This window comes from Leuresthes tenuis, unplaced genomic scaffold, assembly GCF_036924035.1.
Source record: "Leuresthes tenuis unplaced genomic scaffold, fLeuTen1.0.hap1 SCAF_7, whole genome shotgun sequence".
Taxonomy (NCBI): Eukaryota; Metazoa; Chordata; class Actinopteri; order Atheriniformes; family Atherinopsidae; genus Leuresthes; species Leuresthes tenuis.
Window position 1 is genome coordinate 26,624,352 of NW_027325361.1, and position 6,000 is coordinate 26,630,351.

Sequence of the window (6,000 nt, forward strand, 5' to 3'; positions counted from 1 at the left end):
ATAAGAAGATGATTAACAAGGAATGGTATTGCCCAGGTTCGTGACTAGACATCTACACAAGTGCTCTAAAATACAGTTTCTCTTGTTTCCATCCTGTTGTGCAGTATTGGATTTATATCAGCTTAGAAGATGCTACATGAACCCTTAGTCTCACGAAGCGTGGTGTAGAGGGAGGACCCGGATGCAGATATTGCAAAAAAAATATATTTATTAAGGCACAAACAAAAAGCGCAGCTGAGCCGGATTACAAAAAACTTAACTGTGAACCTGAAAAACTTACAAAACAAAACATGGCTTGAACTATGGAAACAAGACTATGACTCTGGACAATGACAATGGGCAAGAACGATTAACGACCAACCTCACAACATGAATGGTGGTGAGGATCTGGAAAAGAACTGAGGGAACCTGGGGCCTCATGTACAAAGGGTACTTACGCACAAAACAGTTGCGTACACACTTTTTCACATCAACGATCAGATGTATCAAGAGCGAAATGACCGTGGAAATGTGCGGTGCCTCACGCAAATTTCAGGGCTGTCGTACGGACTTTTCTACAGTGGTTGTTTCTTTGGCGACACTTACAGGTGATGTTGGGAAACTGTTATAATGAATCAATTTAAACACAATTTGTCCTCAGAATGAGCGATGTGCACATCTGAGACACATGAACAATTATCACTGATAAACAATTAACACACCCATGTGTCTGCAATTACAGTTAGAGTGAATATAAAAGTATGCGCAAAGTGGTGCAATGCATACTATTAAAAACAATGGCTGCTTTAGCGGTGTTGGAAGACATAGCAAATGGTGCAATAAGGAGAGAGCGTGTATTTAGAGACAGACATGATTTGTTGGCACATGAGGACAAGTGGCTCATCAGCCGCTTTAAGTTCCCAAGGGCAATCCTCATGGAGCTATGCGCAGAGCTGCGGCCGGCGTTGGAGCGCAACACAGCGAGGAGCCATGCGCTGCCTGTTCCCATACAGGTGATGACCACGTTGGGGTTCCTGGCAACCGGGGCATTTCAAAGGGAGCTGGCCGACCGATCGGGACTGTGCCAGTCGACCCTGAGCCGAGCCATGCCAGCCGTGTGGGACGGGATTATGAACAGGCCAACATTAAAGCGCAATTTGCAGCGACAGCCGGTTTTCCTAATGTAATCGGAGCTATCGACTGCACACACATTGCTATAAAAGCTCCATCACATGATGAATTTGTGTATGTCAACAGGAAGCAATTCCATTCCATCAATGTACAGATCATTTGTGACGTGCAAATGCACTTAACTAACATTGTGGCGGGGTGGCCTGGTTCAATGCATGACTCATACATTCTGAGTAACAGCATTGTTGGGAACAGACTACAAGCTGGCACTGTGCGCGATGGGTGGCTTCTTGGTGAGTAACTTTATCCGTGTAATTGTCCTAATATTATTCCCCATGAAGTGCATTGAGCATGTGCGAAGAAAATTTCTATCCCATCTTCACAGCATCATAGTTGGTGGTTAAAGTTAATAACTAACTTTTTTTGCTGGTTAAACAACAGCTTAAGATCTTTCTAACAAACCCCTGATCGTCTCTGTGTGCAAATGTTGATAACCCCGTGCTTGTGAAATGTCTCAATGAGTCTCATCTTTTCCCCAGCGCACTTCTGCTCTAGATTACTATATGAAGACGTTTGTTGTGAGTTACGCAAATATAGGTATTTACCTTGGGGGTAATCAGAGTCACCCACATTCCCACACCCACCACCCCTGAGAGAGCAGTGTCACCCATAGTTGTGTCGACTCTCTGTTCATCTCCTCAGCATTAAAGGCTGCTTACTCTTACGTTTTCTGCTTATATCGTAGGACAGCGTGCCAAAGAGCACATTTTTGCGGGCCTCCATTTCAGAAAGTAGCATCTCTATCTCACTTTCCGTTAAGTTATTCTTTTTTCCGTTTTACGCATTCTTTATTCTTTATTTTCTGATCGTGCAGAGAGGGGAATTGCAGGTGCAGGGCTCATTTAAATATGATTTGCATATTTAAGTAGGGGCGTGGACAGGGAGGAGTCGGGTACTCTGACATGTGAGTTCAATTCCACGTTGATTGGGATGTACAAACGAAATGTGCTTGGATTCATGCATGCGCACACATTGATACATCCGGATATTTTTGTACGTTGGAGGGCATTTTGGTTTGAGTGTACGCCATGTTTCAGTAGGAAATTCATGCAAGTCTTTGTACATGAGGCCCCTGGAAACTAAAATACTGTGGGGAGGTAATTGGTGATGGGGTGCAGCTGTGAAACAAAAACAGGTGACTTGAGTGAACCTCATGTGACAGCGGAAAAAACAGGTGGCTTTTTCCTTGCCTTAGGTCTGGGTGCCCGGCCATGTCTCTGTCTGATAGATGCAGTGGGTCTGAGCTTGTGTGTGTGTGTGTGTGTGTATGTGAGTGTGTGTGTCTGTTTGTCTGTGTGTCTCTCTGGGTATTTATGGGGGTGGGTGGGTTGGTATGTTCTATCATTGTTGTTTTTAGCCTCTGTGAGGCACTTTGTGTTGCTTTTACAGTATGAAAGGTGCCATATAAATAAAATTTGATTTGATTTGATTTGCAACATGACAAGAAATTAACCTTAAACCTGAAAATAAAACAAGACAAAAACAAAACTCCAAATGTGACATGACACTTAAATAGCAAGCTGGATAACAGAAGGTTAAATGGATGGTTAGTGCTCCGCTTGGCCTTAAAGCAAATTATATATCTCATAAATAAAAGCAGCACAAACAACAGTTTTAATGGCACAAACCTGCACAAACGAAGCACTAAAAATTCAATGTATTTGCTGGAATTTTGTTACATGGGTGGGGTGTTAGCTTCACTCAGCTGATGTGTATTATTGAATCATGTTAAAATTGTGATAAGTTTAAAAAATACCATTTTCTAATTAACAAGCATGACAAGCAATTTGAATTGAAGATGCTGTGGACAGTTGTGTTCTTTATTTAGATTCCAATAATTTAAGAGGAGGCACAACTACATGAATCTAAAGGTCCATGAGAGTGAGAGAGAGCATGATGATCATCAAGAGACTCATCAGACAGGTACACAACAATGTGAATAGCAAAGTGTGACAATGTCATTTTACAAGGGCAATGCCAGTAGAAGTGAAAAATAAATGCCAGGGCTTGAGGCATTCTTACTTTATGTTATTGATGTAGAATTACACCCAAAAAATCTAGCAAGTAATGGCATGAAGAATCATTAAGGTACCGTGAAATGGTGTGATCAAATCACATCTCCATGCTCCATCATTCATATTTTACAAACGAATTGATAGGTTAGATGGCAGTGTTAAATTGAAGAGGCAAAATCCAAATGCAGCACAAGAAACCATTGAGCAATCTTATCTTTGAAGGCTTGCGTTTTATTATTTCATAAGGGTATAATGTATAGCTGAAATTAATTTGTGGTTAATTTAATGGCTGTATTTTACAGCATTCAGATTAGTTTACATGCTAATGAGAGAAACATAATGGTGTGGTGGGGGGCTGCTACCCTTTTTTTCAGATTATAGTAGCAGCCCCTGAATCAGGGGTGCTGTGGTGTACTTTAGGTTTCTCAATGTCAGTCTTTCAAAAGTAATTCAATCCAGTTATGGAGTTTTTTACTGGAGTGCTTTGAAGCAAAGACAACATGCAAATCTCCAGAGAGCTGCTGAAATCTTGGTGAAGCTGGGGGCCAGTTTATCAACGCTAAGAAACATTCAATAAGAAACATCACAGAACAGGTTTTAAAATGAAAACAGGTTTTATAAAGGGTAGACACTCATCCACTAACACGCGCAGGCTAATTAATCTCATAGACTATTCTACCATCAGCAACTTGGAAACCACAATCATCTCTGTCAATGCAGAAAAAGCATTTGATCGAGTGAACTGGAAATGTTTACTCGCAGCATTAAACAAATTCGGGTTTGGGTCACACCTCATCAACTGGATAAGGATATTATATAGCTCCCCAAATGCAAGTGTCAGGACAAATGATCAAACTTGTCCAAGCTTCAGTCTGCAGAGAGGTACAAGACAGGGTTGCCCACTTTCCCCCTCACTTTTTGCTATTTTCATCGAATCTTTAGCAGCTGCTGTCAGACAAGATAGAAACATTAAAGGCATCCAACCCCAAAATATTGAGCATAAAATAGGTCTTTATGCTGATGATGTATTACTTTTCCTTCAGAACTCACAGACGTCTCTCATTCACACGATCACACTCACACATTCTCGGCACTTTCTAACTACTCTATCAACTGGTCTAAGACCACGGTTCTGCCCATTAACTGTAGGGTCCAGAATATACCTGCGATCACTTTACAGTCAGGAAATATTAGATATTTAGGCTCTCAGAGCTAACAAAGCTAAATTATGTGCAATTATTAAAGACAGTAGAGGACGATCTCTCTCGTTGGAAGTCCTTACCTATATCACTTATGGGGAGAGTTACAACCATTAAAATGATGATTCTAACAAAAGTTAATTATTTGTTCACAATGATCCCCATAAAACCATCTGCTACTTGGTTTAAGTCACTAGATTCATGCATCTCCAAATTTCTGTGGAAAAACAAACCACCACGTATTAGTTTAAAAACCCTACAGAAGACCAAGGACTGTGGTGGATTATATTTACCTAATTTTCAGCACTATTCCTTAGCCAATAGGTTAGAGTATATATCAAAATGGTTTAAACCTAGCCCAATAGATGAATCATGGATAAATATAGAACAAGCATTGTGTGATAATCTGGAAATCTCTGACCTGCCACTTATTAGTCAAAACGTAAAAAATCACAAATGTTTCAAAAGCATTAACATCAGCACCTCTCTGACAGCCTGGTGGGAATTTCTTAAAATAACAAAGTCCTCACTTGTCCCGTGTAAGCTTACACCCATCTGGAACAATCCTGACATACTGCAAAACCAAAAAATGCTAAACTTTACTCTGTGGAAGATCAAAGGAATCAAACATCTGGAACATATAATCCAAAATGGAATTTTTTTTTCATTTGATGAGCTCATAACACAACATGAGATAGGCAGCAATAAATTCCTAGGATATCAACAACTTAAGTCTATAATAACAAAGAAATATATCCTCCACCAACTAGACTTACAACTCCCGACTAGGGTAGCAGAATTTCTAAGCATCTGCACCCCAAAAACACTATCAAAAAAATATAAATTATTGTCTAAGATAGATGACACAATGTCTCTTCCATCCTCAAAATGGGAGGCAGATTTATCCTTCAGTTGTAGTCATAGCTTCTGGCCACAAATATGTTTGAACACCTTCAGAATGACTTGAAATCCTAATTTACAGCTCATACAATACAAAATCCTTCATAGAACACACTATACAGGACAAAGGATGTTCAGGATGGGTCTAACACACTCAAACATCTGCTCACATTGCACAGATAACACACCTGATGATTATTCACACGCTTTGTGGTTTTGTGCGCCTGTCCAGAAGTTCTGGCTTGAAGTCTGTGAGGACCTATCAACATGGCTAAAGTGTAGCATCCCTGCATGCCCCACACTGTGCATACTGGGTGACTTAGACAACATCAACTTGGAAATTAACTCAGCACACATGGTTCTCACAGTGTTATGTATCGCAAAGAAAACTATTCTCATGAACTGGAAAGCGAAGAACAATCTATGTATTAACCAGTTTAGAAATTATATTAGCATGGAAACAATCTCTGCCTCCTCAAAACATCAATTGGCTGAATTTCATTCTCTCTGGTCCCCTCTGATTAGCTTGATCACATAGTGGTGGTGGTGGGTTGCTGTCCCGTCGCTCTGGGCGGTTGGGTGTGTGCTGGGGGGGGCTGTGTGGCTTCGGGCGTCTGGTGGTCTCTCGGGTCGTGGGGACCGGGTTGGTCATTGCTGGGGGGGACTGGGTGTCGGGCTTGGAGGGCAGTTTTGGGGGCTTGCGGGTGGGGCTGTCT